Genomic DNA, 14501 nt, shown 5'->3' with positions numbered 1-14501 from the left:
CTTATAATTTTCTGCATGCAGGTCTTTTGTCTCCTTAGGTAGGTTTATTCCTAGATATTTTATTCTTTTTGTTGCAGTGGTAAATGGGAGTGTTTTCTTAATTTCTCTTTCAGATTTTTCATCATTAGTGTATAGAAATGCCAGAGATTTCTGTGCATTAATTTTGTATCCTGCTACTTTACCAAATTCATTGATTAGCTCTAGTAGTTTTCTGGTAGCATCTTTAGGATTCTCTATGTATAGTATCATGTCATCTGCAAACAGTGACAGCTTTACTTCTTCTCTTCCAATTTGGATTCCTTTTATTTCTTTTTCTTCTCTGATTGCTGAGGCTAAAACTTCCAAAACTATGTTGAATAATAGTGGTGAGAGTGGGCAACCTTGTCTTGTTCCTGATCTTAGTGGAAATGGTTTCAGTTTTTCACCATTGAGGGCGATGTTGGCTGTGGGTTTGTCATATATAGCCTTTATTTTGTTGAGGAAAGTTCCCTCTATGCCTACTTTCTGCAGGGTTTTTATCATAAATGGGTGTTGAATTTTGTCGAAAGCTTTCTCTGCATCGATTGAGATGATCATATGGTTTTTCTCCTTCAATTTGTTAATATGGTGTATCACATTGATTGATTTGCGTATATTGAGGAATCCTTGCATTCCTGGGATAAACCCCACTTGATCATGGTGTATGATCCTTTTAATGTGCTGTTAGATTCTGTTTGCTAGTATTTTGTTGAGGATGTTTGCATCTATGTTCATCAGTGATATTGGCCTGTAGTTTTCTTTCTTTGTGACATCTTTGTCTGGTTTTGGTATCAGGGTGATGGTGGCCTCGTAGAATGAGTTTGGGAGTGTTCTTCCCTCTGCTATATTTTGGAAGAGTTTGAGAAAGATAGGTGTTAGCTCTTCTCTAAATGTTTGATAGAATTCACCTGTGAAGCCATCTGGTCCTGGGCTTTTGTTTGTTGGAAGATTTTTAATCACAGTTTCAATTTCAGGGCTTGTGATTGGCCTGTCAAATTCTTTCAAACCAGAAAACTCACTATGTGAAAACTGAGGCTCAAGGTTTTGTGTGTAGAGTTGACAGATAAAATACAGAATACTCAGATTTGAAATCCAGATAAACAACAAGTGATTATTTTTGTATAAGTATCCCATGTAATATTTGGAATATACTTATACTAAAAGAAAATTATTTACAATTTATCTGAAATTCAGATTTAATTGGGAGTCCTGTATTTTTGTTTTCTAACTTTGGCAACTCTAGGTAGGGATGAAATAAAAGGGAGGGAGTTGCGTTGACTGACGGTGCTTATCAGAAGTCTCCCCTTGGGTCATGAAGCAAGACTCCCTTCCATTCCTCTGGCGACAACCCATTCAAACATACAAAGAAATATATAGACTATCATTTTCTTAATTGTTATTTATTTATATTTATTATTACTATATAATACTATATAATAATTACATTATTATTATTATGTCACAAAGCAATATAAGAGGTTGGAGAAAGAAACTCAGGAAAAATATTAATACATTCTCTTTTTTGCCATATTCCATTTTGAGCCCTTGGAGGACTTATTTGTAACTTGCTAAATCACAAGTGAATTGTGAGATTTATTGTCCCTAAGTTTTCAAATGGAATTCTTAGGGGTATATTTACTATAAAAATGTTTCATCACAACTACATAGTTGCATGCATCACTGGGGTCCACATTTGCTTCACAGTCTAAGCTGAGGGTACAAATCCTAGTTGGACTGGAAGAATGAAGCACCCAGGCTCAGTTATTCATAGATTTCCTGGGGCAGATGGATTTTAAATTAAGCTTTATGGGAGGAAAAGAACATAGGTTAGACTCTTCTATAAAAAAGAATATTGCCTAGTAGGCTGTATCATAGAAATACGTAGAAGCTGGGTAAACGGTATAAATTAATGTCTAAATTATATGACTTTTAATTTACATGAAAAATATCATTGTGTGATATTCAATTTTAAGTATGAAATCATACAAATACATATGTCAATTACCCATACACACTTGCATTTTTTCTGTACATTTGAAGAATGGGAGATTCTAATTAAAAATCCCTTTTCATCAGAGCAGTGGCATCACACGTGCTTGGGAAGATTCAGAGTAGAACATCTCCTGTGATATGCCTCACCCCATCTTTCCACCCTCAAGTCACGAATGAAGACAATCTGACATGCTGATGGTAGGTGATCTTTTTTTTGTTTTTACCTCAGACACTATGTTATGCCTTGCTGAAAGAGAAATCTGTAAAAAGGGAATTGGGTGTTGAGGCTGGACATGCAATGCCCTTCCGATGCTATGCTACTGAATTTCAGTTTCCACATTCGCCCCCTAACCCAAATTTTTCAGAGTTAAACTGTAACAAAATACACGTTGCACTAAGTTTATTCTGATCATATAATTTTTCTTTGATGATTCAGAAAGCAACCCAAGCATCTTAGTATGCTTCCAAGCCATCAATTCAATAATTTACTAAAATTGAGGCATAGGGTGTAATGAAAAGACTGTGGGGCTTAACACCAGCTCTACCATAATCTGGATAATTGAGGACAAGTGTTCAACTCCCTGAGCTTCATTTTAGCTAACAAGAGTTATCCTTTAAGAAATAATGAAAGGAGGCATGGACTACCTGTTAGGCCCTTTGGCCTCTCAAGCTCCGGTTCTCACTATACAGGATCAGAGAAGCAAATGGTATGAGGCACCATTCTGATTCTTTTTTTTTTTTTTTTTTTTTTTATCCATTCTGATTCTTTATCATGCCTAGAAATTGGCAGTTTATTTAAATAAATAAACCCCAGATTAAATAAACCCATTTATATCTACAAATATTTAACTATTACACATAGTTACAATTTTTAAAATTAACAATTTACACATATTTAATTATTCAAAATGTAAAATACAATTTTAAAAAGTCAAATTGATTTGGGATTTCTGGCTACTTGTAATCTAGAGCATGGGTTTGCAAACTACAGCCCAAGGGCCAAATCCCACCTGCCAACCAATTTTATAAGTAAAGTTTCATTAGAACACAGCCATGCTCATCTGTTCAAGTATGATCTGTGGCTGCTTTCCTGCTACAGTGGCAGTTGAGTAGTCATGATAGGGATGGTGTAGCCTACAAAACTCAAAATATTTACTATCTGTTATTTTATAACAACAACAAAAAATGTTGCCAGTATTTGATTATAGATCAAATAATTTTTTTCTGTTGTAAGTAAACTTGAGTGTGATCCATTTAGAGTGATGGGCAGGAATTTATTCATGGTCTCCAATGGTGACCAAAGCACAGCTCAACAAGGTGGTAGCACACCAGACTGGAAGCTTCTGTAGTTAGAAGTCAGATCTGGCTTCAAATCCCCCTTTATGTAGATAATATACATGTGAGATTGTTGGGAGGATTAAAGCTAAGCATGATTTAGTAAGTGCCCCCAAAATGTTCACTCTTTCTATTTAAATAAATTTAAATAGAAATTTAAATTTCTATTCTGTTTCATCTCAGAAGAAAGAAAGAGAAAGGGGGGTCTCTCAGGTACAGTCACTCTGATAAAATGAGACAAAACAAGGTCCCCTTGCAGCACTATTTACAATAGACAGGTCATGGAAGCAACCTAAATGCCCATCGACAGACAAATGGATAAAGAAGATGTGGTACATATATACAATGGAATATTACTCAGCCATAAAAAGGAACGAAATTGGGTCATTTGTAGAGACGTGGATGGATCTAGAGACTGTCATACAGAGTGAAGTAAGTCAGAAAGAGGAAAAACAAATATCGTATATTAACACATATATATAGAATCTAGAAAAATGGTACGATGAACTGGTTTGCAAGGCAGAAATAGAGACACAGATGTAGAGAACAGACGTATGGACACCAAGGAGGGGAAACGGGGTGGTGGTGGTGGTGGTGGGATGAATTGGGAGATTGGGATTGACATGTATACACTAACATGTATAAAATGGATAACTAATAAGAACCTGCTGTATCAAAAAAAAAAAAAACAAAGCAAGGTCCCTGTGTAATTTTATCTAAGCATAGACAAAAACAAGGTCACGGGGCCATCCATAAAATACCAAATACTCCCTTTCCTGATTAAAATTAATGACTTCTTTTTCTTCATTGAGCATAAAATTGTTTCTGCCTTATGACAGCATCTAGTACAGAATGAAGCCCCACATCCTTAGACACTCCCCTGAATCACCCCATGAATGCTCAAACCCTATAATAGATTGTTTCTAACACTGCGTTACTGAGGTTCCCATGGTTCCCCATGGTGTGTGCTCTCCCTACCTGCAATGAATCATAAACCCAAGTTGTCCAACTATGGGTGTCCCTGTGGTCTTTGGCTGAAAGTCATTGACAGTGAGATACGAATAGTTTCAGTTTGTTTTATTTGTATTATAAAAACTATAAACTGTACAATGGTGGTAGCAGGGAAGAAGAGTAATAATTACTGAATAATACTATGTCCTAGGCATTTTTCAAACATTATTTCTTTCGATTCTTATAATTCTCATTTGAGTTAGATATTGTGATCTACCTTTTACTGACAGAAGAAGCTAAGGATTGTTGAAGCTGACCAAGGTCTGGGGCATGGAAGATGTGTGTGTCACTTAGAAGTGTGTAACGGTTGAGAGAATCACAACTTTTTATAAAGAAAGCCAATCTAGTAAGGAATAAAGCCTATGTCTCCCCCTGTGACAGCCTCTCTTGTATGTATCACACAGTGCTGGGCACTGGGGCCAGGATGCATAGATTGTCTTTCTGAACATCTTAGAAACTTCTCCATTCCTCCTCTCAGACTTAAGCCCTCGGAGCAGCTGGTAGTTATGTCCCTGCTGTTAGCACTTAAAATACAAGGTTAGGAATATGGGATGAGAAAGAACCAACCACCCAACCACAAGCCTTCAGAATCACCCAGGGAGATCAGTCAAACCACTGATGTCCAGAGCCCCACCTCAGACCCCTGGATCAGAATCTATGGGGAGATCTTGATATTGGTGCCCTTAACAAGCTGTTCAGGTGATTCCAATACAGACTCACCTTGAGAATCACTAATGTAACTGAGTGTCATATTCCTTGTTGTTTATCCAAATTTCATTCACACATCAAGTCTCATTTAAGAGTCTGAACCTTCAGACCTCTCTGTCTTCAGGGACATTCCTCCTCACTGAATTACCCCAGCACTCAGAGTCTGCCTCACACAACTCATGCCTGAGTATGGAGGCTGATGGGGAAAATTCAGGACTTGAAGACAAAATTCACTCTCCTGATCTGCCAGGGTATCCAGGTGACCTTAAGCCTTGATTTCATCATTTGCAGTATAAAGGAGAAATAGTCTCAAACCTGGCCTAGGACAGAGTTTTCTGTGTAATCCAGTTCACATGTTCTTCTGGAAAACAATTAGCTTTCTTGATAAAACACTTTAAATTTTTTCTAATAAGACCTAATGGTATTAAAGACCTGTTTTAGAAAACTAGTTACCCATCCAATCATTTGACTAATGATTTGTACTTATTCTTTTTCCTTTTATGTGATCTAATAAAGATTATCTAACCACTTTTTTTTTTCTGTAATTGCCTCTGCCAAGAGAAAAGTCTTAGAATTGGTCTGTTCCAGATCTTTTCCCATAAAGAAAATTCGACATTAAACTTTCACGTTCTCTTAATTAAAGTTTCTGAAAAAATTAATAGTAAAATAAAGATTAATATACCTATAAGCTTATAAGCTACAAAGCATTTGACAAATATAGAGTCTCATAATGACTTATGACCTTTGCATTTGTTTTACATGGATAAATTGTGTCTCTCCAACTATATTATTGTCTCCTGGAAAGCAGGGATCATAAACATCTTTGAATATTTCTATATGTCTTTCTCTCTATAATATTATAAAGAGTGAAGTAGATATAATAATTCCTATATTCCTATTAAAATTTTTTTCTGAAAATTCAATTAAGAGAAACTGAAGTGTTTTATGTCAAATTTTCTTCATGGGAAGAAATCTGAAACAGACCAGTTTAACAATTTTGCTCTTGGTAGAGATGTTTGTAGGTTAGATTATGTTTAATGGAGTATGGACAGAAAGAGAGAGGGAGAGAGAGGGAGAAAGGGGGGAGGGAATTGATGAATGTGACAATTTTTTTCTTAATTCCTGAATCTCATGTTCAAATACCAATTAAAGTTTCTCTAAATTAAGCCCTTGCATAGAATACAGTCTGTGCTTGATAGGGTCATGACTTCGCAAAGAGATTACAGTTTAGGAAAAGATAAGACCTGCACTAAAATAATCTTATGCAGTCTATGCTGAATTAATTACATGAGTGCCACTGTATCTGCTGTGAAATAATAAGAAATAAACATATTGCTCTGCCCCTGGTTCACAGAGCTCCTAAAACCATTGTAATTTGGTGGCATTAAAGGTGTGGATCACAATAGTCCAAAGAAAATAATGTGTGATGTGCATTTGAGGAAAGAGGAGATGTCCTAATAGTTGATGCAGAGGAAACAGACTGGAGAATAGTGGGATATAATTTATGAAAAGTATACAGTCAGGTGTTCTCAGACTAGTCCCCAATATTTCTAGACCAGAGATAGCTGGAAGCCAGAATAGATAGGCAGTTTATTTTTTCATGTGATTCTAAGAATAGAAGGAAGAATTTGCTTTTTACACAAAAGAACAGATATTATGGTTCCATTTATGTGAATAACTTAAAATAGTCAAACTCAAAGAGACATAAAGTAAAATGGTTGTTACCAGAGGCTGGGGTAGGAGGAATGGGGAGTTATTGTTTAAGAGGTACAGAGTTTCAGTTCAGGATGATGAAAAAGTTCTGGAGATGGATAGTGGCGATGGTTGCACAATAATGTGAATGTACTTAATGCCAACGAACTGTACACGTAAAAATGGTTAAAATGGTAAATTTTCTGTTATGTATACTTTACCAAAATTTTAAGAAGAAACAGGAAAAGAGTTTTTTAGGGTGGACTCTCCATTTAGTCAAGAAAGCATAATTTTGGTGAGCCTTTTAGCTGTACAAATGGAAGGTAAGTGACACTATGAGTACTGGAGATGCTTCAGACCTAGATGGACCACAATTCTGTTCAATGGGTCTTGCTCTTCAGAGATAATTATGATATGAACTTATTTTTGACACCCTCTAACTGGGGATTAACATAGGAAGGAAGAGACTTGAATTTGTGGATGTAAAGATAAGGAGGAGAGAAGACCTCTGCCCAGGATGATAAGTAGGCCTCAGCAGCATGGCCTCAAACCAGGGCTAATGAGAATGGCTGCTGGGAAGAAGTGCTGATGCCTCTAGCAGGTGATCTCTAACTTTGAGTTTTTCATTTCTTTCTAAAACATTTTAATTTCTTAAGCTGTTATCAAGCCTTCATATAATTCATGGGCCAGAAAACTATAGTCCATGGGCCAGCCACATGTTTTTTTTTTTAATTTATTTATTTTATTTATTTATTTTTATTATTATTATTTTTTGGCTGTGTTGGGTCTTTGTTTCTTTTTTTTTTTTTTAATAAGCAAGGCATCTTTTTTTTAAATTTATTTATTTATTTATGGCTGTGTTGGGTCTTTGTTTCTGTGCGAGGGCTTTCTCTAGTTGCGGCAAGTGGGGGCCACTCTTCATCGCGGTGCGCGGGCCTCTCATTATCGCGGCCTCTCTTGTTGCGGAGCACAGGCTCCAGACGCGCAGGCTCAGTAGTTGTGGCTCACGGGCCTAGTTGTTCCGTGGCATGTGGGATCCTCCCAGACCAGGGCTCGAACCCGTATCCCCTGCATTGGCAGGCAGATTCTCAACCACTGCGCCACCAGCCACATGTTTTTGTAAAGTTTTTATCTGATCACAGCAATGCCTATTTATTTATGTATCATCTCTGGCTGTTTTCATACTACAACTGGAGAACTAAGTAGTTGCAACAGAGATTGTATGGCCCTCAAAACCTAAAATATTGATTATCTGGTCCTTTAAGAAAGAGTTTGCCCCAAAAAAGCACGTCACAGATTCAAGTTAGTTGTGTTTGAGAGGAAACTGAAGGGACCTTGTCCACCTGTTGGAATAAAGTGGACCAGAGAGGTGGAGAGATGATATTCAGATAGACATGAGGGCAGCAGTTAGATTGAGGGGCACCCACTGTCGTGGATTTGTAGAACGTGGAAACCAGGTCTCCAGAAATCTTCGGGAGGGGACTGAGCTCCTCGTCATCACTTAAGCGAGACCTTGGACCAAGAACAGAAATGAGCTATATGTTTGAGATTCCATGTATGAAGCTTTTGGTTTTGGGACTCTGACTATTCTTAATCTCTAAGGAGATCCAGTGATATGCAAAACCTCTAAATATTGATAATTGAACAAATGATATCACTTAATGCACAGATACTGCACAGGCACACTCTATAATTACACCCCAAAGTGAACAGCAAGTTGCTATTTCCCTCACAGTTTCTGAGGCAGAGGGGGAGTGAAGGGAGGGGAGGAAGTAGGGCGCACCCTTTAGAATAAGGATGTTCAGGCATAGCACCAGATTATACAAAGCTCTGTAGTCTTTTCTTTAAACATTTCTTAATTTTTTTTCAATCTTCGTATTTAAATTTACCTAAAGAATTGAATGAACCACAAACCAGCTATTGTAGATTGAATTTCTCTTTCAGAAAATGAAATTATTCCTAGAGAGAGAAGAGAGGTATGTTTGGATCTCAAGTCATTTCCCACCCCCTGTAGCTGTGGGGACTCCCCAGCCAACAGTGCTCAGATTTTGGCATCGTCAATTAACCATGCACTGGAGGTCAGGCTGAACTTCTTTGTCAGGGAGCAGAGTGATATCCTAAACTCTATTAGATCTAACTTTTGGATTGCCCAGGAAAACCTTCCATTTATGGGTAATGCTCAGGTGGTACAACTTCCTACCTGATGCTGAGAATGCTGCTATTCATTAACAAAACTTCACTCTCCAGTCCCTCGATCCCAGAGGCTAAGTTACTGGAAAATCTGTAACGTGTGAATTAAATTCAACAGACTTCACTCTTTTTAAAAAATGGCTTAATCTCCAGGAACTGCAATCTTTAGTTGACCAAGTATTTTGAAATCCCAGTTACGTCCAAAGTTGAAAAGAAAAGCAATCTTTGGACTTAGTAACTACTGTTTTTAGGGCATTTGGGGTTCAGAGCCTTTGGTATTTATTGTACATAATCTTAATGACAGTGTCTTTATCTTTTCATTCATTAATATATTCATTCCAGAGATGTTGAGTACTCAGTATGTGACAAACAGCATTCCAGAATACAAAGATAAAAAAAAAGCATAGTTCCTGCCCTTAAGGAAATCATATTTTTAGGAAAGAGACTCTGCTTAGATTAAGTTTGATTATGATTGTCATGAATAATGCCATTGTCATCAAAAACAAGATAGGACAATGAGACTATTTGATGAATATTTTGACATAACTCATAATAGATTTGAAGACATTTTGCAAAGCAATATTTCAGAAATGTTTGACCAATTACAGAATTTTTCTCAAGCTTATTACTTGGAAGGATATCACTGATTTGTGCATATTCAAATATACTTTAAAATATTTTTGATGTGTTATTTTAGTCATAATATGCTAACATCTCTTATGGTGCCAGCACAGAGGCTTAGATGTGGTAGACACCCAATAAGCATTCCCTTGAAGTTTAGATTTGGAATTTTTAGGAATCAGCTTTTAGGAATCAGCTAGTCCTGTGGTCCTTAATCTTAACTGGGTTTTAGAGCACTTTGAAAATCTAATGAAATCTGTGGAACTTTTTTCCCATTAAAAAAGCACATATTTACAAACACTCAGATTTTTGTATACAATGTTAGGGGATTGGTGGATTACCTTAAGTATCATCCATAAACTCCTTTGGGGTCACATGATCTAGTCTATATCTTCCATTTTATAACTGTTAAAAATCATTGCCAAGAACCGGGATTGGAAAATTATGGCCCTGAGGCCAAATCCAGCCTTCTTCATTTCTTCTTCTTGTACAGCCTGAGCTAAGAATGGCGTTTACATTTTCAAATAGTTACATTTTAAACAGTTATGTAAGAGCCTGTATATTATCTTCAACTTTGCCTTTTGGCTTGCAGAACCTAAACTATTTACTATCTAGTCCTTATAGAAAAAATTTACCAATCCTTGCCCTAGAATGGTCAGAAAATTTCTTCTAAATCACTCAGCCAATTACTAGAAAACAGAGGACTAGAATTCATACCTCCTGATTTCTCATCCATTGGTCTCTCATTACTCCTATTGATCAATTAAACTGTTGACTGATTGATTTAAACCCAATAAAAAAGAAAACAAGGAGTTGTAAATCTGGAGTACTGATAAACAATTTCTTAGATAAATAATTGGACATTTTTGCAGGAAGTTGAAATCCAGAGAACTAAATGACCTATCCAAAATCATATTACAAATTTGTTAAAGAAGCAAGCCTGTGAAACTCAGGCTGTGCATTACTGACTACTTTTTTAAACTTTGCATTATTTTCCATTCCACATGTTTGAAATGCAATACTTCTTGTGAAAGAAAATAATGGTATGGAAGGAACTTACTTAAGGAAAATATTTGAACAGATGCTGTTGTTAACTTCTAATTAAGTGATTTTTAAAGTTATTTTCAGATTCCTCCTGTCATGTAATACTGTAAAAATGGAATGCAAAGAATTATGATAACCATTATCACAAAATCACACATGCTATCTTGAATATATTCTTTTAGAAATTTCAAAGTACCTGATTGCTATTGATTGTTTTCTTGTATCAATTAGGGCTGCCAGAATGGTTTCAAACTATATATGACAATATTAGCAATAATAGAGTTTAAAGATTTTCATAATAAAAAATAATAAAACTACTTAAAAGATAAACATATGAATAATATGTGAAAGCAATACCAGATCCCCTAAAGACTTCTATGAGGTTTTTAGCCAGAGTCCTTTTTTTTTTTTGATCGATTTTGAAAACATTTTTGTCCATATTTAACGACTAATAAAAATTAGGTGTCAAACTCGGAGTAGTGTGTACTACACAGGAAGAACAAAACAATTGTTTCTATAAAGGAGGAGTTGTGGTCAGAGTCGATAAGCTTGGGGTTTTTTTCAATATATTTTTTTAACATCTTTATTGGCGTATAATTGCTTTACAATGGTGTGTTAGTTTCTGCTGTATAACAAAGTGAATCGGCTATATGTATACATAGATCACCATATCTCCTCCTTGCGTCTCCCTCCCACCCTCCCTATCCCACCCCTCTAGTTGGGCACAAAGCACGGAGCTGATCTCCCTGTGCTATGCGTCTGCTTCCCCCTAGCTATCTATTTTACGTTTGGTAGTGTATATATGTCCATGCCACTCCCTCACTTCGTCCCATAAGCTTGTTTTTTACAGTAAGACTGTCTGGAGATTCTGAATTAGAACTACGTTGGTAAGTCTGGCATGCTCTCTTTATGCATAACCTCTATTTACATGCCCCCCAGCCCAAGTCTTTTGCACTTACCTGAAAAAGCCAGGTTTCTCAGGGAAATGTGCAGAGTTAGGCCATCTGTCTGAATTCCAAATCTGATTCTTTTTTAATGGCAAGGCTGCTTGGGCACTTCCACAGTCTGCATGCACTCACAGGGCCTGGCCGGTTCACCAAACAAAAGGAAGCTAGTGTTTTAAGTTAAGTTCTGCAGAGAATCAACAGCAACCACAAAACCTCAAGACCATTTCAAGCACACTAACATTGAAAAACTGAGCTCTTAAAGATGAACAGTCCAAGTTGCAAAATTATAGGAAGGCCAACTGTCAAGAAATATTTTTTTAAGGTTTTAGGACTACTGTGAGAATCCATTTTAAAAAAATTATTCAAACTGAATTTTGTAGAGAATGAGGGGGAAAGACAGTGATATTATCAAAACCGCAAAGAGAAGATGAACTGTGTGCTGTGTTTAGGGTGGAAGAATATATATATATATAATTTCCTTTCAGAAAATTTCCGCAGTTGTTCTATACCCCACTGGGGACCTAGGACTCCTACTCTTGTAATGTATTTTGGTGATTAGCTCTGTCATTGATATATAATATTGACTGAAACATGACACTAACATCAGCTCATTTAATTAGAGTTAAGAAAGAGGATATTTGAACCAGAGTCTATTACAGTGCCAGAGGAGGGGAGTGTGTTTGTCCACAGCCTCGTTTTTTAGACCCTTAACATTATCTTCAAAAGAAGCTCTGCAGTGGTGACCAGGGACTGGGGTGACAGGAATGAGGAATGACTGCTCATGGGGGGGTGGGATTATTTCTTGTGTTGATGAAAATGTTCTAAAATTGGTTCTGGTGTTGGTTGCACAGGTCTGTGAATATACTAAAAACCATTGAATTGTGTACTTTAAATGGGAGAATTGTGTGATATATTATCTCAATAAAGTGGTTTATAAAAGAAAAAACAAAACAAAAAACAAAAAAATACAATATGACTATATTTGGATTGTCCTGTATATAACATAAAGAAATATCATATATTTGATGATATGGCACAAATAAGGCAGTGAGAACAAAGCTGTATTAGAATAAAATGACACTGCATGATAACCTGAATCCGCAGAAAGACAGAAAGAGAACCATAAATGGTAAATAAATAGCTTAACCCAACAAAAAACAAACAAAAAAAAGAAGCTCTGCACACAGTCATGAAGATAGACTGCAAATGTTGAAAGAAAACTAAGTTCCTCAAACTGCTCTAACTTGCCTGCCATTTTATGCAACACTATAAATTAATATTTTATCAATTGTAATTATCTTGTAAATCACCTAATAACATATAGAAATCTGTGAGTTTAGAATGCTAATTTATTAAATATCAACATTTTAAACACCACTCGAATTTTTAAACTCTAATTTGACATTTCTTTATTTAAAAAAAAATTACGGGAGCATCAAACTTGTACCGTCCTTGAGTTCTCTCTACGTTAAAGGCCCAAATTAGAATTATGATTTTGGTAACTTCAGGTGATTTGTGGTCTCCTTTGCAATGCTGGAATACTAATATTCTAGGCAAACATTTTGCAGCTCTTGTTACTCATTGTTCACATTTCTCATTTCAAACATAATGTTATAAATGCACCTGATTTTGTTTTTTCAGTTGCAAGGGAAGTATTCTACATCTGGAAAGTCTTCAATTTTGGCAGGTGTGCACCATTTGTGTTATAGGAATAAAAATGTTATATGCTTCAAAATAACTCATGCTGGAGGAATTTCAATTTTTAGTTATGGTAGAGAAGACTGTTATAGACAAACCCACCCTCTGAGAAGAACTAAAAAAAAATTGGATAGCATATAAATTCTATTGGCTTTAGAAAGCTGGCCAGGCAGTGAGAACCTGAAGAAACCAAATCCCCAGGAGAAGAGAAGTACAAAAGGTGAACCTGATTTTTGACTCTTTTGTACTCAAGGTGCTCCTGTTTATAACTGGCCACTGAGAAGCAGAGAAATCAAGCAGAAAAGGGTAGCTAGGGAGCTCAGAAGTGAAGGGTACTCGGGTTAGGGAGCAAAATTAGAGTCTAGAAATTACCAAGGAGGTGGTGCCCTTATAGTCACCTTAAGCTTTCAGGTAGAACCCCTGCAGGGCTACGCCTTAGGAGAAGGCATTAACTAGAAATACTGTGCCATCACAAGGTTGAAGCCCAATTTAAATCAAGTAAATTAGATGATTAGATAATCATTGGACAGATTAGGGAATTCACCACCATTTTAACAGCCTATCTCCGGCCCCAAACAAAAGTCATTTTTGGAGGATGATAACACTATGCAGATCAACAAATTTTCTCTCAAATTTTTTATGTACAATGTCCAAATTTCAATAAATGTTACTAGGCATGTCAGAAGATAAGACTAAATAACCAAACTCATGAAAATAAATAGAAAATAGAAACATGCACAAGGAGGTACAGAGCTGAGGGACTTTAAAATAACTGTGATTAATAGTTTGAAGAAATTAGGTAAAATGTAGAGGTTTTGGTATGTTATACTGGAATCTATCTTTAAAATCAAATGGACATTTTGAAACTGAAAGATAAAATACTGAAACTGAGAGATAAAATAACTAAAATTAAATACCTAGTTACAAATAGGGGGACTATTTGGGGGAGACTAATAGAAGATTAGACCCAGAAGATGAGAATTAGAACAGTTCAGTAGAAAACATCAGATTGAAGAACAGAGGAGGGACTAAAAGACACAGGAAAAGGTTTTTTTTTAATGTAAAGGACAAAGGGAAAAGTTCTAACATGCCCATAATTGGTATTTTAGAAAGAGAGGAGAGAAAGAATTGGGCAGAAGCAATATTTAAAGAGGTAATAAATTTTTTAATTATATAATTTTAAAAAGACATAGACTCAAGAAACACTATGCACCTAAAACAGGGTAGAAATGAAAAAAATCCACA

General features: G+C 36.1%; 1 protein-coding gene across 2 annotated transcripts in view; it reads right to left on the bottom strand.

Moving 5' to 3' along the window:
- GPR141 (G protein-coupled receptor 141) overlaps nt 1–14501 on the bottom strand; it is a 190963-nt gene that overhangs the window by 42963 nt on the left and 133499 nt on the right. For both annotated transcript variants that reach the window (XM_082399534.1, XM_082399535.1), the window contains one exon: nt 11571–11695. The gene's annotated coding sequence lies outside the window, so the exon portion shown is untranslated. The remainder of the gene's footprint in view (nt 1–11570; nt 11696–14501) is intronic.

Source organism: Balaenoptera borealis (assembly GCF_965194805.1).
Source record: "Balaenoptera borealis genome assembly, chromosome: 7".
NCBI classification, from domain to species: Eukaryota; Metazoa; Chordata; class Mammalia; order Artiodactyla; family Balaenopteridae; genus Balaenoptera; species Balaenoptera borealis.
This window is presented reverse-complemented; position numbering and strand designations above follow the sequence as displayed.